At 56.9% G+C, this 22,172-nt stretch overlaps 1 pseudogene across 1 annotated transcript in view; it reads left to right on the top strand.

Annotated features, from left to right (window-relative positions):
• LOC129132349 (uncharacterized) overlaps positions 1 to 20,116 on the top strand; it is a 97,887-nt pseudogene extending 77,771 nt beyond the window's left edge. The window contains exons 6-11 of the transcript XR_013185492.1: positions 4,372 to 4,994; positions 7,832 to 7,841; positions 8,886 to 10,396; positions 13,088 to 13,126; positions 13,784 to 13,850; positions 14,010 to 20,116. The product of XR_013185492.1 is annotated as an uncharacterized LOC129132349 (transcript). The remainder of the gene's footprint in view (positions 1 to 4,371; positions 4,995 to 7,831; positions 7,842 to 8,885; positions 10,397 to 13,087; positions 13,127 to 13,783; positions 13,851 to 14,009) is intronic.
• Positions 20,117 to 22,172: the final 2,056 nt, after the last annotated feature.

Genomic DNA, 22,172 nt, shown 5'->3' on the forward strand with positions numbered 1-22,172 from the left:
ATGATCCCAGTTGCCCCAAGAATAGTCCCAGTCCCTCCCAGCAGGGTCCCAGTCGTGCCCAGTTGCCTCCAGGGTAGATTCAGTTTCCCCCAGCATCGTCCCAGTTGCTCCCAGCATGATCCCAGCTGTTCCCAGTGTGGTTCCAGTGCCCCCAGGATGGTTAGAGACACTCCCAGTATGTTTCAGTTACCTCAGAATGATCCCAGTCTTTCCCAGTTCCTCCCAGTTTCCTCTAGCATCATCCCAGTTTCCATCTGTTGCTCAAAGGGTGGCCCCAGTTGCTCCCAGTATGATCCCAGTTGCCCCAGTTGTAGTCTCAGTCCTCTCAGCATGGTTCGAGAACCTTCCAGCCGATCCCAGTTGCTCCCAGTGGGTCACATTTTCCTCCCAACATGGGCCCAGTAGCTCCCAGTAACCCCCAGTCAGGTTCCATTCACAGCCAGTATAATCCCAGTATGAGTGTAGCCACTCCCAGTATGATCCCAGTCCCTTGCAGTCTAATCCCAGTTGCTCCCAGTCACTCCCAGTCTGATGCCAGTGCCCCCAGTGTGATCCCAGTTGCTCCCAGCATGGGCCCAGCTGTTCCCAGTGTGCTTCCATCACTCCCCTATGGTTACAGACACTCCCAGGATGGTCCCAGTTGGACCCAGTTGCCCCTGCTCTAGTCCCAGTCCCTCCCCATATGATCCCAGTCCCTCCCAGCATGGTCCCACTCACTCCCAGTTGCCCCCAGCACGGTCCCAGTTGTTCCCAGTGTGGTTCCAGTTCCCCCAGTGTGGTTCCAGACACTCCCAGTATATCCCAGTTGCCCCCAGCATGTCTGCAGTCATTTCCAGGCACTGCCAGTGGCCCCAGTAAGGTGTCAGTCATCCCTGTATGATCCCCCAGTCATGCCCAGTAGATCCCAGTTGCCCCCAGCAGACATCCAGTCCTTCCCAGCTACTCCAGTTTGCTTGCAGCATCATCCCAGTTTCCCTCAGCTGCTCCCAGTAGCCCAAACTGTGATCCCAGTCACTCCCTTTCAACCCCAATATGATCCCAGTAAGCTCCAGTTTGATCCCAGTCACACACCAGCCTTCCCAGTGTGGTCCCAGTATAATCCCAGTTGCTTCCAGTCTCTCCCAGTATGGTCCCAGCTGCCTCCAGCGTGGTTCCAGTTGCTTCCTAGATCAGCCCAGTCAGTCCCAGTATGATGCCATTTGCTGCCAGCGTGCTCCCAGTTGCTGCCAGTCAGGCCCAGTCTGGGGGATGATGTGCAGGGTGTGCTCCCAGTCACTCTCAGATCCTCCCAGTATTAGTCCAGTCCCTCCCAGTATGATCCAAATATGGCCCCGGTGTGCTCCCAGTTACTGCCAGAATAAACCAGTTTTGCTCCACATGGTTCCAGTTGCTCTCTTTCACGCTGACTTTCCTTCAAGTCTCCCCCAGTATCTCCCAGTGTAGCCCAGTTCCCTCCAGCATCTTTCCAGTTCATCCAGTATGATCCCATTTGCTCCCAAGCACTCCCAGTCAGCCTCAGTGTAGTGGCACTCACTGCCAGAATGATCCCAGTCACTCCAGCATGGTCCCAGTTCATCCCAGTATAATCCCAGCAGTTTCCAATCACCCCCAGCATGCACCCATTCAGTTCCAGTTCCTCCCAGTTGCTCCTAGCATGTCCCCAGTTCCTCACAGCGACTCCCAGGAACACTCAGCACCATCCCAGTAAATCCCATTTGTCCCTAACATGGTCTCAAGTGCCCCCCACAGGCTCCTACTGACTCCCAGTATGATCCCAGTATGATCCCAGTGTCCCTAGGTGCAATCACAGTCTGCCCTGATACAGCAGTATGATCCCAATATAATGGCGGTACAAACCCAGTAGAGTCCCAGTACAATCCCAGCATGATGTCAGTACAAAGCCAGCACAGCCCCAGTCACTCCCAGTACGATCCCAGTGCAGCCCAGTCCCTGGCAGTGCTGCCACTGCTGGGATCCCCCAGGCCTGTGCGCGTTCCCCCCTGGCGGATGTGCCGAGAGGAGCCCCAAGGGCTGGCAGGGGCCAGGCAGGGTCCCCAGCAAGGCCCAGTTTGGATGTGCAGCCCCCAGTTTGCCCAGTTTGCCTCTCCTTTGGCCCGGGCCGGGTTCCCCCCGCCCGCAGCGGCTGGGAGCAGCCGAGAGCCCCGCGCTGCCCATGCCGACCTGGCCCGGCTCCATCGCCGCTGCTGCCGCGGGCTGCGAGGGCTGCGGGAACGGGGCACCGAGGGTGTGGCTGCTGCTGGGGGAGGAGGAGGAGGGAGGGAAGGGTAGGGACGGAGGGGGAAGAGGAGGCGGGGTTAGGGGGAGGAGAAAAGGGAGGAGGGATGGAAGGGGCGGGATGGAGGTGGAGAGAGAGCAGTGATGGAAGGAGGAGAAGGAGGTGGGGTTAGGGGGGAGGAGAAAAGGGCAGGGATGGAAAGGGCGGGATGGAGGTGGAGAGAGAGCAGTGATGGAAGGAGGAGAAGGAGGTGGGGTTAGGGGGGAGGAGGAGGAGGAGGAGAAGGGATGGAAGGGGAGGGATGGAAGATGAGAAGGCGGTGGGGATAACAGAGAGGAGCGGGAGGGGGGATGGAAGAAGGAGGAGCGGGAGGAAGAGGAAGGACAAGGGCGGATCAAGGCTGAGCTGAGGGAACCATGCGTTCCAGCCCTGCCTGAATTCGCAGCCCCCACCTGTGGGATCATCGCCCCTCCCCCCCCATGGCTCCGGTGAGCGGGGAGGGGGAGCCCGGCCCGGATATCTCGGGGGGTCCCTGGGTTGGGTTTTTGGGGGGATGTTTGGAGAATGAAGAAGTCCAAGGCTGAGCGGAAAAGGCCCCTCGGGGGACATCGGGGGGGTGGCGGTGGCGGCTGCCGGCAGAGGCAGCCTGGAGGAGCAGAGCCCTGTGTCCCCCAGGAGGCCAAAGTGGGGAGCCCAGAGAGGGGGGAGCGCCGCCATTGGCGGGAGCCTCAAGAGCCTGGAGAGGGGCAGGGGGGACTCCTTGGAGCCGCTGCAGCGCAGAGCAGAGAATGAGGGGAGAAGGGAGCCCGGGAGCCCAAACAGCCCCAGCATCCCGAAATGGGGAGAGCCAAGAGGGGGGAGCTTTTGGCATTGCTGGGACTGCCAGCAGCCTGGGCAGGGCAGGCACCCAGGAGAAGGGGGGACCCCCAATGCAAGGGTGACCCCAGCAGCTGGGACAGGGGGGAACCCCTGAACACCAGAGGGGAGGGACCAGGGACGGGGAACCCCTGGGAGGCTTTTTCAGGGCTGAATCTTGGTGTTTGGGAGGTTTTTCTGGAGCCCAGATGGCTGGTGACTTGTAGAGATGGACTTGGGCAGAGGGACATTGAAACTCAATGTGCTCATCCCTTGTTTTCTCCAAACCAGGATTTCCCATTGCCAACCCCTGGGAGGCTGCGAGGAAGAGGAAATGCTCCAGGGCACTGAAGCAGGTGAGGAGGAAGTCAGTGTCTCTGGAATGCTTAAATTTAGAGGGTTTTGGGAAAGCTTCAAAAGACAAGCCTCAGAGACAGTAGAACTGTGATTATAGATTTGCAGCAGCCATAAGATTGGTCAGCAGAAAAATTATATAAGAAGTAGAAAGTAAGGAGTAATAGAACAACGGTCTGTGCCTTAATGCTTATCTAGACTAACTCCCTAACCTGCAGAAAAGTATATATAGCAAGATATTAGGAAGTTCCAAGCTTAATAATGGAGCTCTGTTCATCGTGTTTTAAGGCTTACAAATAGGTATTGTGTTTGAAATAATGGAGCATGGAGCATCCAACCAATAGTGCTTGGATGGAACCACTGTCAATATGCTTTTGCTTTGTGTGATTGGTGAAAAACCTTTTAAAGTAAGTTTTAACATTAAGTTTTTTTTCTGCTACCTGGGATGTGAGCTGCTGGCATCTTCCCATTGTCATAACCAAGAAATGAGACTGATGCTGAAAAATAAAACAGCTCAAGACGCGTTCCTAGCAGTCCAGTCCTGTTTGTGATGTGTGCACAGCCGCGAGCTGGCGATGAGTGCCCCTCCTCTGTGCTCCTCCATCTCCCAGCCCAGCACGGCCCCCAGCTGCAGCACAGCCCTGGGGGGATCTCCTTGACCTTGCCTGTGGCACGGAGGCAAATCCCATCCTGTCCTTGTCCTTCCTCGCCCAGAGCAGGAGCTGAGCATGGAGAGCAGGGAGGACAAATGCCCACAGCAGAACCTGGTGGAAGAGGCTGTTTTGAGCGGCTCCATGGCGCAGGAAGCCAACGGGGAGGAAAAGCCCCGGAGATGCCACACAAGGAGGGGCTGCAAACGCAGATGGCGGGGATGTGAGGGGGAAAGAGGCAGCCTGGGCCGGGAAGGCGGCCGGAGATGGAGCCAGAGCTCAGAGCTGGTGCTCCATGAGCAGCTCCATGATGGGGAGAAGCCCCACAAGTGCGGGGAGTGTGGGAAGAGCTTCAGATGGAACTCCCACCTAATCCTGCACCAGAGGACCCACACTGGGGAACGGCCCTACGAGTGTGGGGAGTGTGGGAAGAGCTTCAGCAAGAGCTCCAGCCTGATCAGCCACCAGCGGATCCACACTGGGGAGAGGCCCTACGAGTGTTCCAAGTGTGGAAAGGGGTTTCAGACCAGCTCCCGTCTCCTCCAGCACTATCAGAGTCACACAGAGGAGAGGCCCTTCCAATGCCCCGACTGCGGGAAGGGATTCAGGCACAACTCCACACTCATCAAGCACCGGCGCATCCACACAGGGGAGAGGCCCTACGAGTGTGATAAATGCAGGAAGAGTTTTCAGACCAGCTCCCATCTCCTCCAGCACTATTGGATTCACAGAGAGGAGAGGCCCTTCCAATGTCCTGACTGCGGGAAGGGATTCAAGCGCAACTGCACCCTCATCACCCACCGGCGCATCCACACTGGGGAGAGGCCCTACGAGTGTCCCCAGTGTGGGAAGAGCTTCTCCAGCAGCTCTCACTTGACCAAACACCAACGGAGGCACCGGTAAGGGAAGCCCTGCGAGTGCCCCGAGGACGGGAAGAGCTTCGTGCGCTGCTGCAGCTCCATCCCCCACTGGAGGAGGCACTTTGGGCACAGCCCTGGTCACTCACATTCCCTGTGATCCATGTTGGGAACACACCTGGCTGAACTCTTTTTGCTTTGGCCTTAATTTTTTTTTTTCTCCATGTCTTTGCACGCCAAAAGACAAGATGGTTATATCTGTCACCACAAAACAACCGTAATCCCACTGAAAACACCTCAGTATTACCCCAAAAGGGCTCATTCCCACCTCAGAAAACCTCAATTCCACGCCAAACCTACTCGATTCCACAGCCACCAGGCTGAGATGGGTTTGGGAGGAGACAGGCAGAAGTGGGATCCCATTTTGGAGCGGTGGGTTGGGGATTGTGTGGGGCTGGATGTGTGGGATGTATTTGATGGCAAATAAAACTCTCAGACTTACTGATTTCTTTCCCGTTCATGTTCAGTCTGTTGCAGTTCGGTTTGCAGAGTGCCACCTCCCAGACTGTCCCCTCAGGGTTGCCGCCCTTGGCCTGAGCCCGCCCATTTCCCCTCACGGTTCCCGCCCTTTCCCCGCCCCTTTTCCCCTCACGATTCCCGCTCTTTCCCTGCCCCCTTTCCCCTCACGGTTCCTGCCCTTTCCCTGCCCCCTTTCTTCTCACGGTTCGGCCTTCGGGAACGGGGGAGGAGGAGGAGGAGGGAGGGAGGAAGAGGCCAAGCGGTCGCAGCACAAAAGGAGAGGGAGAATCTCGTGGCCCAGGCGCTCCCTGAAAGTGCCACAGCCCCGGGAGCATCGGCCCCCATTTTGCAAGTGCCCGGGCAGGGGGAGCGCGGCCCAAATATCCCGGGGGGTGCCTGGGTCTGGGGTTGTTTGGGGGAATGTTTGCAGCTTGCAGGGCTCCAAAGCCGAGCCGCAGATGGCCCTCGGGGGGACATAGGGGGTCCCCGGGAGGTGTTTTTGGTTGTCCTGGGGTCTGCAGAGGCTGCTCCCAGTGTGAGCCTAGTTCATTCCCCCGTGTGCTCCCAGTTTCCTCGGCACTCTCAGTATGAGCCCAGTCACTCCTAATACGAGCCTGGTCACTCGCAGTATGAGCCCAGTCACTCCCAGTATGACCCTGGTCATTCCCAGTATGAGCCCAGTCCCTCCCGATATCAGCCCATTCACTCTAAGTCATTCCCACTGATGCAAGTTGCTACGAGGAAGATCCCAATTCATCCCAGTTCCTCCCATGTCGCCTTCATTTTCTGAGATTTTCTAAGGCTTCTGATGTTTGCATTCATGCAGCAAACTTTGTCACAAACTTTGTGAAAATAACTTAATATTTCACATTCTTTTATAGAAGAAGAAAAATTTGAGAGATTGTTACTTTGTCCAGTGTCGTTGGAGTGGTGGCACTTTCACCCTCCAATCCACTGTCACTTTTAAAAAACTATAAATGTTAGAGTCAGAAAATAAACTACCCTTTTCTTCACCTTGAGAGTAGCAGTGTGTGCGCTCATATTTTTTTGTGTCCTATAGCATCACTCCCACTTTCATCCAGTGTGTTCCCAGTTCTCCAGTTACCCCTGGCATAATCATTGTCACATGCAGTATGTTTCCAGTATAATCCTATTTACTTCCAATCTCTCCCAGTATGGTCCCAGCTGCCTCCAGCATGGTTCCAGTTGCTTCCTAGATCAGCCCAGTCAGTCCCAGTATGATGCCATTTGCTCCCAGCGTGTTCCCAGTCAGACCCAGTATGGGGGAGGATGTGCAGGGTATGTTCCCAGTCACTCTCAGTTACTCCCAGTATTAGTCCAGTCAATCCCAGTATGATCCAAATATGGCCTCAGTGTACTCCCCGTTACTGCCAGAATAAACCAGTTTTGCTCCACATGGTCCCAGTTGCTCTCTTTCACGCTCACTTTCTTCCAGTCACTCCCAGTATCTCCCAGTGCACCCCAGTTCCCTCCAGCATCTTTGCAGTTCCTTCCAGTATGATCCCACTTGCTCCCAACCACTCCCAGTCAGCCTCAGTGTAGTGGCACTCAGTGCCAGTAGGATCCCAGTCACCTCCAGAATGATCCCAGTTCATCCAAATAGAAGTCCAGCAGCTTCCAACCACCCCCCTCATGCACCCAGTCACTCCCAGTTCCTCCTAGCATGATCCCAGTTGCTCACAGCTGCACCCAGTTATCCTCAGCACCATCCCAATCACTCCCAGTATATGCAAATTGCCCATAACATGGTGCCAATTGCCCCCAGCAGGCTCCTACTCACTCCCAGTATGATCCCAGTATGCTCCCAGTCTGATGTCAGTACAAACCCAGTAGATCCCCAGTCACTCCCAGTACTATCCCAGTATGATGGCGGTACAAAGCTAGTACAGCCCCAGTCACTCCCAGTACAATCCCGTATGATGTGAGTACAAAGCCAGTACAGCCCCAGTCAGTCCCAGTACGATCCCAGTGCAGCCCAGTCCCTGGCAGTGCTGCCACTGCTGGGATCCCCCAGGCCTGTGTGCGCTCCCCCCTGGCGGATGTGCCGAGAGGAGCCCCAAGGGCTGGCTGTGGCCAGGCAGGGTCCCCAGCAAGGCCCAGTTTGGATGTGCAGCCCCCAGTTTGCCCAGTTTGCCTCTCCTTTGGCCCGGGCCGGGTTCCCCCCGCCCGCAGCGGCTGGGAGCAGCCGAGAGCCCCGCGCTGCCCATGCCGACCTGGCCCGGCTCCATCGCCGCTGCTGCCGCGGGCTGCGAGGGCTGCGGGAACGGGGCACCGAGGGTATGGCTGCTGCTGGGGGAGGAGGAGGAGGAGGGAGGGAAGGGTAGGGACGGAGGGGGAAGAGGAGGCGGGGTTAGGGGGAGGAGAAAAGGGAGGAGGGATGGAAGGGGCGGGATGGAGGTGGAGAGAGAGCAGTGATGGAAGGAGGAGAAGGAGGTGGGGTTAGGGGGAAGGAGGAGAAGGAGGTGGGGTTAGGGGGGAGGAGGAGGAGGAGAAGGGATGGAAGGGGAGGGATGGAAGATGAGAAGGCGGTGGGGATAACAGAGAGGAGCGGGAGGAAAGAGGAAGAGGAGGAACAAAGGCGGATCAAGGCTGAGCTGGAGACGCCGCACGGCCGAGCCCTGCCTGAATTCACAGCCCCCACCTGTGGGATCATCGCCCTCCCCATAGCGCAGGTCAGCGGGGAGGGGGAGCGCGGCCCGGATATCCCGGGGGGTCCCTGGGTTGGGTTTTTGGGGGGATGTTTGGAGAATGAAAAAGTCCAAGGCTGAGAGGAAAAGGCCCCTCGGGGGGACATCGGGGGGTGGCGGTGGCGGCTGCCGGCAGAGGCAGCCTGGAGGAGCAGAGCCCTGTGTCCCCCAGGAGGCCAAAGTGGGGAGCCCAGAGAGGGGGGAGCGCCGCCATTGGCGGGAGCCTCAAGAGCCTGGAGAGGGGCAGGGGGGACTCCTTGGAGCCGCTGCAGCCCAGAGCAGAGAATGAGGGGAGAAGGGAGCCCGGGAGCCCAAACAGCCCCGGCATCCCGAAATGGGGAGAACGAAGAGCGGGCAGTTCGTCCCCGGGCATGCCCTGGGGAGATCTCGTTGCCCTTGCCTGTGGCACGGAGGCAAATCCCATGCTGTCCTTGTCCTTCCTCCCCCAGAGCAGGAGCTGAGCATGGAGAGCAGGAAGGACAAATGCCCGCGGCAGAACCTGGTGGAAGAGGCTGTTTTGAGCGGCTCCACAGCGCAGGAAGCCAACGGGGAGGAAAAGGCCTGGATATGCCGCACGAGGAGGGGCTGCAAACGCAGATGGCGGGGATGCGAGGGGGAAAGAGCCAGCCTGGGCCGGGAAGGCGGCCGGAGATGGAGCCAGAGCTCGGAGCTGGTGCTCCATGAGCAGCTTCATGATGGGGAGAAGCCCCACACGTGCGTGGAGTGTGGGAAGAGCTTCAGGTGGAATTCCAACCTAATCCTGCACCAGAGGACCCACACTGGGGAGAAGCCCTATGAGTGTGAGGAGTGTGGGAAGAGCTTCAGCCGGAGTTCCAGCCTGATCAGGCACCAGAGAACTCACAACAGGGAAAAGCCCTATGAGTGTGGGGTGTGTGGGAAGAGCTTCAGGTGGAGCTCCAGCCTGACCCTGCACCAGAGGACCCACACGGGGGAGAAGCCCTATGAGTGTGGGGAGTGTGGGAAGAGTTTCAGTGACAGCTCCAGCCTGATCAAGCACCAGAGGATCCACACTGGCGAACGGCCCTACGAGTGTGGGGAGTGTGGGAAGAGATTCAGCTGCAGCTCTTACCTGATCAGGCACCAGATGATCCACACTAGGGAATGGCCCTACAAATGTGGGGACTGTGGCAAGGGTTTCATTCAGAGGTCCCACCTGATCAGCCACCAGAGGATCCACACTGGGGAACGGCCCTACGAGTGTGGGGAGTGTGGGAAGAGGTTCAGCTGCAAGTCTGACCTGACCAAGCACCAGAGGATCCACACTGGGAAACGGCCCTACGTCTGTGGGGAGTGTGGACAGAGCTTCAGGTGGAGGTCTGACCTGATCAGCCACAAGAGGATTCACACTGGGGAACGGCCCTACGAGTGTGGGGAGTGTGGACAGAACTTCAGAGAGAGCTCCAGCCTCATTAAGCACCAGAGGATCCACACTGGGGAGAGGCCCCATGAATGTGGGGAGTGTGGGAAGAGCTTCCGCTTGAGCTCCAGCCTGATCAGGCACCAGAGGATCCATACTGGGGAAAGGGCTTTCAATTGTTCGGTGTGTGGGAAGGGCTTCAGCCAGAGCTCCCACCTCATCACGCACCAGAGGACCCACACTGGGGAGAAGCCCTACAAGTGTTCCAAGTGTGGGAAGGGGTTTCAAACCAGCTCCCATCTCCTCCGGCACTATCCGATTCATATGGAGGAGAGGCCCTTTCACTGCCCTGAGTGTGGGAAGGGATTCAGGCACAACTCCACCCTCATCACCCACCAGCGCATCCACACAGGGGAGAGGCCCTACGAGTGTGATAAATGCAGGAAGAGGTTTCTGAACAGCTCCAGTCTCCTCCTGCACCAGCGGATTCACACAGAGGAGAGGCCCTTCCGCTGCCCCGACTGCGGGAAGGCGTTCCAGCGCAACTGCAACCTCGTCAAGCACCGTCGCATCCACACCAGGGAGAGGCCCTACGAGTGTCCCCAGTGTGGGAAGAGCTTCTCCAGCAGCTCTCACTTGACCCAACACCAACGAAGGCACCGGTAAGGGAAGCCCTGCGAGTGCCCCGAGTGTGGGAAGAGCTTCGTGCGCTGCTGCAGCTCACAGATGGGGATTGTGTGGGGCTGCATGTGTGGGATGTATTTGATAGCAAATAAAACTCTCAGACTTACTGATTTCTTTTCCATTCATGTTCAGTCTGTTGCAGTTCTGTTTGCCGAGTGCCGCCTCCCAGAGTGTCCCCTCAGGGTTGCCGCCCTTGGCCTGAGCCCGCCCATTTCCCCTCACGGTTCCCGCCCTTTCCCTGCCCCTTTCCCCTCACGGTTCTGTCCTTTCCTCGCCCCCTTTCCCCTCACGGTTCCTGCCCTTTCCTTGCCCCTTTCCCCTCACGGTTCCTGCCCTTTCCCTGCCCTTTCCTCGCCCCCTTTCCCCTCACGGTTCCCGCCCTTTCCCTGCCCTTTCCTTGCCCCTTTCCCCTCACGGTTCCTGCCCTTTCCCTGCCCTTTCCCTGCCCCTTTCCCCTCACGGTTCCCGCCCTTTCCTTGCCCCTTTCCCCTCACGGTTCCCGCCCTTTCCCTGCCCTTTCCTTGCCCCTTTCCCCTCACGGTTCCTGCCCTTTCCCTGCCCTTTCCCTGCCCCCTTTCCCTTCACGGTTCGGCCTTTGGGAACGGGGGAGGAGGAGCAGGAGGGAGGGAGGAAGAGGCCGAGCGGCCGTAGCACAAGAGAAGAGGGAGACTCTCGTGGCTTGGGTGCTCTCTGGAGGCGCCGCAGCCCCGGAAGCATCGCCCCCCCATTTTGCAGGTGCCCGGGCAGGGGGAGCGCGGCCCAAATATCCTGGGGGGTGCCTGGGTCTGGGGTTGCTTGGGGGGGATGTTTGCAGCTGGCAGGGCTCCAAAGCCGAGCCGCAGATGGCCCTTGGGGGGATATCGAGGGTCTCGAAGCCGGCAATGGCTACTCCCAGTATGAGCCAAGTTGCTCCCTCTGTGTGCTTCCAGTATGGGCCTGTGCACTCCCAGTATAATCCTGGTCCCTTCCCCTGCCTCCCTGCATGATCCCAGTCACTTCCAGACGAGGTCAGTGACCTCCCACTCCTTCCCTATGCTGGTGCAATTTTCTCCCAGCATGGTCCCAGTTGCACTCACTTTCATCCAGTGTGTTCCCAGTTGTCCCTAGCATAGTCCTAGGCTCTCCCAGTACGATTCCAGTCGCACTCAGAAGGGCCCCCGTCATTCCCACTTGCCCCCAGAGTGTTCCAGTTCCCCCAACACATTCCCCGTCGCTCCCAGTCTGCTCCCTGTCCCACACCCATAGGGTCTGAGACCCTCCCAGCAGTCTCCAATCACACCCAGCATGCAGCCAGTCACTCCCAGTTCCTCCCAGTTGCTCCTAGCATGTTCCCAGTTGCTCACAGCTACTCCCAGTCATCCTCAGCACCATCCCAGTCAATCCCAATATATCCCATTTTTCCATAACATGGTCTCAATTGCCCCCCGCAGGCTCCTACTCACTCCCAGTATGATCCCAGTCTGATGTCAGTACAAACCCAGTAGATCCCCAGTCACTCCCAGTACGATCCCGTATGATGTGAGTACAAAGCCAGTACAGCCCCAGTCAGTCCCAGTACGATCCCAGTGCAGCCCAGTCCCTGGCAGTGCTGCCACTGCTGGGATCCCCCAGGCCTGTGTGCGTTCCCCCCTGGCGGATGTGCCGAGAGGAGCCCCAAGGGCTGGCAGGGGCCAGGCAGGGTCCCCAGCAAGGCCCAGTTTGGATGTGCAGCCCCCAGTTTGCCCAGTTTGCCTCTCCTTTGGCCCGGGCCGGGTTCCCCCCGCCCGCAGCGGCTGGGAGCAGCCGAGAGCCCCGCGCTGCCCATGCCGACCTGGCCCGGCTCCATCGCCGCTGCTGCCGCGGGCTGCGAGGGCTGCGGGAACGGGGCACCGAGGGTGTGGCTGCTGCTGGGGGAGGAGGAGGAGGGAGGGAAGGGCAGGGATGGAGGGGGAAGAGGAGGCGGGGTTAAGGGGGGAGGAGGAGGAAAGGGAGGAGGGATGGAAGGGGCGGGATGGAGGCGGAGAGAGAGCAGCGATGGAAGGAGGAGAAGGAGGTGGGGTTAGGGAGGAGGAGGAGGAGAAGGGATGGAAAGGTGTCGGATCGGCGGAAGAAATGCGGCACACAATATGCCTGATCAGCAAGTCTCAAACTTTATTGATAGTTCACACATATTTATATTGGTGTTAATGAAGCTTATACATATTGCAAAGCTGAGCTCATTATTGATTAATTACTTATCGGTCAACCACGCCTACTTCTATATTCTTATGGTTATTTTGTTACTACTTCTACATTTGTGTGGTTATTCTGCTGAAACTATCCTCATATTTTTGGCAAAAGATCCTCTCCTCTTTTCTGTTCTTGCAGCAAAGTCGCATCAGTGGACACTGACTGCTGACTCCTAGACTTGCTTTCTTCTATCTTAATCAGCGGTATCATGTCTACGTGACCTTTCTCAGCTAGCCAACTGTCCACAAAGCTCTCCACACTGAGGAGAGCTGCTGCTCCGAGGCACCGAGGGTGTGGGTGCTGCTGGGGGAGGAGGAGGAGAGAGGGAAGGGCAGGGATGGAGGGGGAGGAGGGGGCGGAGTTAAGGGGGGAGGAGAAGGAAAAGGAGGAGGGATGGAAGAGGATGGATGAAGGCAGAGAGAGAGCAGCGATGGAAGGAGGAGAAGGAGGTGGGGTTAGGGAGGAGGAGGAGCAGAAGGGATGGTAAGGGAGGGATGAAGAGGAGAAGGACATGGGGATAAGACAGAGGAGGAGGGGGGATGGAAGCGGAGGAGCGGGAGGAAGAGGAAGAGGAGGGAGAAAGGCGGATCAAGGCTGAGCTGAAGGCGCCGCACAGCCGAGCCTGCCTGAATTCGCAGCCCCCACCTCTGGGATCATCGCCCCCCCCCATGGCTCCGGTGAGCGGGGAGGGGGAGCGCGGCCCGGATATCCCGGGGGGTCCCTGGGTTGGGTTTTTGGGGGGATGTTTGGAGAATGAAGAAGTCCAAGGCTGAGCGGAAAAGGCCCCTCGGGGGGACATCGGGGGGTGGCGGTGGCGGCTGCCGGCAGAGGCAGCCTGGAGGAGCAGAGCCCTGTGTCCCCCAGGAGGCCAAAGTGGGGAGCCCAGAGAGGGGGGAGCGCCGCCATTGGCGGGAGCCTCAAGAGCCTGGAGAGGGGCAGGGGGGACTCCTTGGAGCCGCTGCAGCCCAGAGCAGAGAATGAGGGGAGAAGGGAGCCCGGGAGCCCAAACAGCCCCAGCATCCTGAAATGGGGAGGGCCAAGAGAGGGGAGCTTTTGGCATTGCTGGGACTGCCAGCAGCCTGGGCAGGGTGGGCACCCAGGAGAAGGGGGACCCCCAATCCAAGCGTGACCGCAGCAGCTGGGACAGGGGGGAAACCCCTGAACACCAGAGGGGAGAGACCAGGGACGGGGAACTCCTGGGAGGCTTTTTCAGGGCTGAATCTTGGTGTTTGGGAGGGTTTCTGGAGCCCAGATGGCTGGTGACTTGTAGAGATGGACTTGGGCAGAGGGATGTTCAAACTCAACGTGCTCATCCCTTGTTTTCCCCAAACCAGGATTTCCCATTGCCAACCTCTGGGAGGCTCTGAGGAAGAGGAAGATGCCCCAGGGACACTGAGGCAGGTGAGGAGGAAGTCAGTGCCCCTTTCCCCTCTGTGCTGCTCCATCTCCCAGCCCAGCACGGCCCCCAGCTGCAGCACAGCCCTGGGGAGATCTCGTTGCCCTTGACTGTGGCACGGAGGCAAATCCCATGCTGTCCTTGTCCTTCCTCCCCCAGAGCAGGAGCTGAGCATGGAGAGCAGGGAGGACAAATGCCCACAGCAGAACCTGGTGGCAGAGGCCGTTTTGAGTGGCTCCACGGCGCAGGAAGTCAACGGGGAGGAAAAGCCCCGGAGATGCCACACAAGGAGGGGCTGCAAACGCAGATGGCGGGGATGTGAGGGGGAAAGAGCCAGCCTGGGCCGGGAAGGCGGCCGGAGATGGAGCCAGAGCTCGGAGCTGGTGCTCCATGAGCAGCTCCATGATGGGGAGAAGCCCCACACGTGCTTGGAGTGTGGGAAGAGCCTCAGGTGGAACTCCAAGCTGATCAGGCACCAGAGGATCCACACTGGGGCAAAGCCCTACGATTGTGGGGGGTGTGGGAAGAGCTTCAGGCAGAGTTCCCACCTGACCCATCATCAAAAGGTCCACACTGGGGAGAGGCCCTACGAGTGTGATAAATGCAGGAAGAGGTTTCAGACCAGCTCCAGTCTCCTCCTGCACTATCAGATTCACAGAGAGGAGAGGCCCTTCCAATGCCCCGACTGCGGGAAGAGATTCAAGCACAACTCCCACCTCATCACCCACCGGCGCATCCACACTGGGGAGAGGCCCTACGAGTGTCCCCAGTGTGGGAAGAGCTTCTCCAGCAGCTCTAACTTGACCCGACACCAACGGAGGCACCGGTAAGGGAAGCCCTGCGAGTGCCCCGAGTGCGGGAAGAGCTTCGTGCGCTGCTGCAGCTCCATCCCCCACTGGAGGAGGCACTTTGGGCACTGTCCTGGTCACTCACATTCCCTGTGATCCATGTTGGGAACACACCTGGCTGCTTGTCCTTTTTGGTTTGGCATTAAGTTTTTTTCTGATTCATCTTCATCCCTTAAAAACAGCCAAAACAGTGTTAAAAGAAAAAAATTGATCAAAGATGTCTAAAGTCCCACAATTTCAGAGTTTTTTAAAGGGAAATTGATGGTTTGGGGAAAATATTCTGGAGGATTCGTGTGGTCTGGGGGGGGATTATGCGCAGTGTTCTCCATCTCTTTGCACTCCAAAAGCCAAGAGGGTCACCTCAAAACAACTGAATCCCACTGAAAACAACTGAATTTTAATTCATACAGGCTCAATCCCACATCAAAATGCCTTGTTCCCACCCTAAAAAACTCAGTCCCACGCCAGACTCCCTCCATTCCACAGCCGCCAGAGTGAGATAGGGTTGGAAGGAGATTGGGAGAAGTGGGATCCCAGTTTGGAGCGGTGGGATGGGGATTGTGTGGGGCTGGGTGGGTGGGATGTATTTGATAGCAAATAAAACTTTCAGAGTTAGTGATTTCTGTCCCATTCATTTTTAGTCCATTGCAGTTCTGTTTGCAGAGTGCCACCTTCTCAGCTGATTGTGTTTGTGTCCTCCTTTCTCTCCTGCCTCTCTTTGCCTGCTCTGTTTCTCTCTCAGTGTCTCCCTTGAGCCAGGGCAGCTGCCACCAAAGACCCTGCCCTGATTTAATTCCCAGTGCAGGAGCTACAACAACCTTGGATGAAGTTCTGAAGGCTGGCAGTGAAATGTCACTGTAAGATCTTGATCCACTTGGCTTTTGGCCCCATTTAAGAGCTTTGCCTTCAAGGGCAGGAACATCTTTTCCTGGCTGGGAACTGGAATTCCAGGTCCTTGGAGTGTGTGACATGTGGGACCATACAGACTGGGGTCATGTGGACTGGGATTGTATGGGCTGGGACTGTACAGACAGGGATCACGTGGACTGGCATTTCATAGGCTGGGACCATGGGGGTTAGAAGCCGAGACTGGGATCATACAAACTGGACCATATGGACCGGGATGGCTGCACCGGATCAATGTGAACCGAGGGGGTCCCGCCCTGCCCAGGGGTCCCTCCCCATCCTGCCCGGGGGCACAGCCAAAGCTCCCCGGAATGAACGCAGAGGTCCAGGAGGGATCCCAGTGCCAATCCCATTTCCAGTCCCATTTCTGATCCTGGTGCTGGTCCCAGAGTAATCCTGGCACTGATGGCGGTCCCAGTGCCACCCTCGGTCTCTGTCTCAGTCCCAGAGCACTCCTGGTGCTGATTCCAGTCCTAGCATTGATCTCAATCCCAGAGCGGTGCCGGTCCCAGTCCCAGTCTTGGTACCGTAGCAGTGCCAGTCCCAGTCTCAGTCCCAGTCTTGGTCCCAGAGCGGTGCCATTCTCGGTGCCGGTGCTGGTGCTGGTTTCAGTGCTGGTCTCAGTCTTGGTCCCAGAGCGGTTCTGGACCCAGTGCTGCTACTGGTGCTGGTCTTGGTCCTGGAGTGCTCCCAGTGCCAATCTCAGTCTCAGTCCCAGTCCCAGAGTGCTGCCACTCTCGGTGCTGGTTCCGGTGACGGTCTCAGTCTCAGTCCTGGAGGGCTCCCGGTCTCGGTCCTGGTCCCGGTCCCAGAGCAGTCCCGGTGCGGGTGCCGGGTTCCAGTCTCGGTCCTGATCCCAGTCCTGGAGCGCTGCCGGTGCCAGTCCCAGTTCCAAAGCGCTCCTGGTGCTGGTCCCAGTGTCAGGCTTGGTCCCAGTCTTGGTCCCAGTGCCAGTTCTGGTGCAGGTTCTGGTCTGGGTCTCAGTCCTAGTCCCGGTGCCGGTCCTGTAGCGCTGCCAATCTCAGTTCCAGTGTCAGTCTTGCTGCTGGTGCTGGTTCTGCTGCTGGGTTTGGTCTTGGTCCCAGAGAATTTAGGTCCATTTGGGTGATTTTAGGCCAAACTGGGCAGGTTTAGGGTGGATTTCAGATCCCTTGCAGTGATTTCAAGCCTTTTAGGGTGGATCTTAGGCCCCTTTGCGGATTTTAGGCCAAATCTGTTGGGTTTGAGGGTGGATTTTAGATCCCTTTGAATGATTTATGCCCATTTGGGTGGGGTTTGGGCCTGTTTGAGTGATTTTAGGATAAACTGGGCAGTTTTAGAGTGGATTTTAGATGCCTTTGGCTGATTTTAGGCCCATATGGGTGGATTTTAGTCCTCTTTGGGTAATTTTACCTTTTAACGGTGATTTTAGTTCCCTTTGTGTTATAGATGGCTAATGAGATAATTGGCTCTCACAATTATGGGATGGATACTGTGTGAATATTAAGAGAAGCTTTATTGATGTGTGATTATGTTATTGCAGTCTGTTGTTTAGATGTCCTCTGTTCTCCCCACAATCCCTTTCCCCCCATTGTTACCATCAGACAGCCTGAGCCATCCAGGACAGGTGGAAAGAAGGCGAGAACAAAGACTTGTTCCTAGGGGAGGGGGCGTGGCAGGACAGCACCTGACCCTCCAATCAAGCTGCAGGAAAGCAGACTCCACCAATAAACAGCAAAGAAGAGTTGACTGACAGACTGTGGGAGGGGCCAGGGTTGGCTGATGCAATCCCGGGGTATCAAAGGCGAAGCGTCCATCTTGAGGACGAGCCAGGCACGTGGCAGGCAGCCATGAGGGGAGCTCCCAGGCCTGTTCTTCCTTATTTAGTCCTTTTCTTGTCATTTTTGTTAAGGTTGAATAAACCTTTTAAAATTTTGAAAGTCAGCAGTCGTTTCTCGCAGTAACCAAGGGTTCCTTTCCTGGAGTTTGGTGCACAGGAGAAACACCAACAATATATTCTCAAGAAGTCAAAATGACACAAAATTTTCCTGGCAAAGTACAGAAAATCAAGAAACTTTGGAAAAAGATTTAATAAAAAACATCCAATTCAACATAAAACACCATAGCAGTAACTTCATTAACTCAGCCTGTTGCACCTGGAAATGTTTAATCACTTCAGTTGTTGAGGTATCAAAAAATGTTCCATATCAAGAGCATTAGAAGGAGAAGACAGAGAGACAGGAAGACAGAAGCTCTATAAAAAGAAACGCACATGGCTACCAACTGCTGGGGTTCCAGCGTGGGTGAGACACAAACCCCAGCCACGGAGCCCTTGTGACACATCAAGGCCCCTCTGGAGCAAAGAAACCATTGCTGACAGTCCAGAAACTCATGGAACCAAGGGGCCCTTGTGACAACGCAGATCCAAGGACACCATGGTGGCACTATGGAACCTCATGGGAGCAAAGAGACCATTGTGACACTCTGGTGCCTCACGGAATCAGGGGGACCATTGTGAAACTCAGGCCCCCTCTGGAACCAAGGGCCAAGGATGAAGCTGTGGGGCCCGTGGAACCAAGGAGCCGTTGTGACACAGCGGGGCCACAGGGAGCCGAGGGGCCATGGGGACATTGCAAGGGCTCAGGGAAGCCAAGGGGCCGTTGTGACACTGCAGAAGAAAGGAGAACACTGTGACACTGCAGGGACTCCTGGAATCAAGGAGACCATTGGGACACTGTGGGGCCTCATGGAACCAATGGCACAGGGAGCAGGTGTGGCTGGTTTGGCCTCCCGGGGGCTGCTGGACAGGTCTGGCTGACCTTGGCATGTGGAGGGCTGCTCCTCATCTGCCCCTGAAGCACTGGGGCTCTGGGCTCTCTTTCCTATGGGAGAGAACTGTCCTGATCCTCCTCCAGGGCCCTATGGCCAAAACTGAGATTCCTTCTCCAAATTCCCTTACATGCAAAGATTGTTCCCAGATGAAATCTGCCAGGCGGGAGAGATCTGGCTCCCTTGCCTACCTGGGGGCACCTCTCATCTGCCTTTGAAACCCTGGGACCATGTGCTTTTATTTCTTGTGGGAAAAAACCCTCCATCTCAACCAGGCACTCATGGCCAAAACTGGGCAACTGCCTCTGGAATTCCTTATATCCAAGGATAGCTCCCAGACAAAAGCTGCCAGCACTGACAAGTCTGGCTGGCCTTGGCTTCCTGAGGGCTGGCCCTCATCTGCCTCTGAAACACTGGGGCTGGGTGCTTTCCTTCCTATGGAAAAGAACCGTCCTTCTTATCTATGCAGAAAGGGCTGAAACTGGAGTTCCACTTCCCAAATTCCCGATATCCAAGGGTTGCTTTCAGACAAAAGCTGCCAGGACAGAGAGGTCTGGCTGGCCTAGGCCTCTGATGGCTGCCTTTCATCTGCCCCTGAGACACCACCGGTGTTCTGTGCTTTCCTTCCTATGGAAAAGAACCATCCTTCTCCTCCAGTGTCCATGTCTGAAATTGGGATTCCACCTCTGAAATTCTCAATATCCAAGGGTTGCTCCCAGGCAAAATCTGCCAGTACCGTCAAGGCTGGCCAGCCTGGGCCTCTGGTGGCTGCGCCTGCAACAGTGGGGCTGGGTTCTTTCCTTCCCATGGAGATCCCTGGGACACTGTGGGGACCTCATGGAACCAAGGGGATCATTGTGGCCCCACTGGAGCCCGTGGAGCCAAGGGGATCATTGTGGCACCACTGGAGCCCATGGAACCAAGGGGATCATTGTGGCCCCACTGGAGCCCATGCAACCAAGGGGATCATTGTGGCCCCACTGGAGCCCATGGAACCAAGGGGATCATTGTGGCCCCACTGGAGCCCATGCAACCAAGGGGATCATTGTGGCACCACTGGAGCCCAGGGAGCCAAGGGGCCATGGTGACACAGAGGGGCTCCATGGACCCAGAGACCATTGTGGCTCTGTGGGGCTCCATGGAACCATGGAGACCAGTCCAATCTTCAGGGCCTCGTGTCACCAAGGGGGCATTATGACACCTCAGGGCCTCATGGAAGCTGGGGACCATTGGGACACTGTGGGACCCATGGAACCCAGGGTACATGGAACAGCTCTGGCTGGCTTGGCCTCCCAGGGGCCACCTGACAGCTCTGGCTGATCTTGGGATGTCAAGGGCTGCCTCTCATCAGCTCCTGGAGCACTGGGGTGTGGAGAGCTTTGTGGACAGTTGGATAGCTGAGAAAGGTCACGTCAACATAATACCATTGGTTAAGTTAGAAGGAGACAGGTCTAGGATTCAGCAGTCAGTGTCCAACCACTGACAAGGACATTGTGCCGTTGGTGCAACAACAGGATAGAGGAGAGGAACTTTTGCCAAAAATATGAGGATAGTCTCAGCAGAATAACCACAAGAATGTAGAAGTAGGCGTAGGTGGCCGATAAGTAACTAACCAATAATGAGCTCAGATTTGCCACATGTATAACCCTTATTAACACCAATATAAATATGTTTGAACTATCAATAAAGTTTGAGACTTGCTGATCACTCATATTGAGTGCCGCATTTCTTCCACGGATTTCCCACACTGGGGCTCTGTGCTTTCCTTCCTATGGAAAAGAGCTGTCTGAATTTTCAGATGCCCATTGCCAAAACGGGTACTCTCCCTAAAATAATCTCCTCTATGCAAGGGCATCTTGCAAAACAAAACCTGCCAGCTCTGGCTGGCCTTGGCCTCTGGTGGTCACCTCTCATCTGTCTCTGAAACACCGGGGCTCTGTTCCTTCATTCCTATGGAAAAGAACCAGCCTTCTTGTCCAGGGACCATGGCCAAAATTAGAATTTGGCCTCCCAAATTCTTTATATCCAAGGATTGCTCCCAGACAAAAGTAGCCAGGACAGACAGGTCAGGCTGGCCCTGTCCTCTGGTGATTTTCGTAGACTCTGAGCTGAATGTTTTCATTTGGAAACACCTTGGAGAGGGCCCAGAGACGTCCCAAAGAGGGGTTTAGAGGCCTTGGGAACATGAGCACTGTATAGGGACAAAGGAGCTCTGTGCTCAGTGGCTTGGAGACTGAGGACAGTGGAGCAGAGCCATGAGAATGTTTAAAGAGCGATTTCAGGGATGGTGGATCCTTTTGACATAGTGGAAAACAGTCAGAGAGAGAAAGAATTAACGCCAAGGGCAGCTGGGGAGGCCCAGAGTGGCTGCAGGAGAAAGGAATTTCCCTGTCAGGGCAGGGCTGTGGTGCAGCACGTCCCCAGCAGGAGCCTGGAGCAGCCCCAGGCTTTGTGTGGGCAGGCAGGGGCAGGCAGGAGGCAGAGCTGTCAGCAAAGGAAGGGCCCAGCCAGGTGGGGCAGCCGGGGGATGCCGAGAGCCTGCAGGGACAGAGGCCAGGGCAGGGACACCGTGGGACAGCCTGGGCTGCACAGGGCACAGGGATGGGCAGCAGCTGCAAGACAGCCCTGACAGAGCCAACGTGGGCAGCACTTTGGCCATGGCTGCTGGCCCTGGACCTGAGCCAGGAGGGGACAAGTGACCCTTGCAGGCCTGGGGCCTCATTGCCTCCTTGTCCCTGCTCAGCAGCCTGGCAGGGGCCGCCCCACGCTCCTGCCCTTGGCATTGCCCATCCCCACATGCCAGTGCCCATCCCGGGAAGAGCCCTGAGCAAGGAGGGAGGGACAGGATCTGCCTGGCCAGGCCCTGGGGCTCAGGCCTTGGCCCTTTGCAATCCTGAAACAAATCCAGGTTTGCTCAGCACCAGAGACACCTTTGCCTTGTTTGTCCCCAGCTGCCATCAGAGCCTCCAGTGTTCTGCTCTCTCTGGAACCCGGGGACACTTTCTCAGCCCTGTTCATCAGAGGGATCTCTTTAAAGTACAGGAAACTTCAGTATTTCAATCTCACTTGGAGCTCTTGAAAAGTCTTTAAGCCCACTCTGAGGGACTGGGTGGGATGCAAAGAGCAGCAGAGGCCCAGAGGGTGATTAAAGTGCTTGTGCTGTGTCTGTGCTGCTGAGCTGGGCCGGGCTCCTGGCCCAGAGGCAGCTCCTGGCAAGGGCAGCAGAGCTGCAGAGAGACAGCTCTGGCCAGGAGCAGCTCCTGTGCACAGCCCAGCAGGGCTGGGGCACTGCCAGGGCCCCTCAGGGACACGAGCAGGGCACAGACAGAGCTCCCAGGGGCTCAGCACTGGCCGGGGCTGTGGGATGTCCCCGCGGGGGCTGTGTCACAGCAGCACCTCTGGGGCTGTGTCCCAGAGCCACAGAGCAGCTGGGATGGCAGCAAGGGGCTGTGGGACAGCACAGAGTGGGCTGTGTGACAGCACTGAGGGGGTTGTGACATCACAGAGCGAGCTGTGACATCACAGAAGGCGGCTCTGGGACATCACAATTAGGGTTGTGACAGAGAGTCACAGAGCAGCTGTGTGATGTCACAGAGAAGGCTGTGACATCACAGGGTGACTGTGACATTACAAATCTGCTGTGGGACATCACATAGTAGCTGAATGACATCATATGGAGGTTGTGTGACATAACAGAGTGGTTGTGTGACATCACAGGCGCTGTGTGACATCACGGGGGCTGTGTGACATCACAGGTGGCTGTGT

This window comes from Agelaius phoeniceus, chromosome 28 (assembly GCF_051311805.1).
Source record: "Agelaius phoeniceus isolate bAgePho1 chromosome 28, bAgePho1.hap1, whole genome shotgun sequence".
Classification (NCBI taxonomy): domain Eukaryota; kingdom Metazoa; phylum Chordata; class Aves; order Passeriformes; family Icteridae; genus Agelaius; species Agelaius phoeniceus.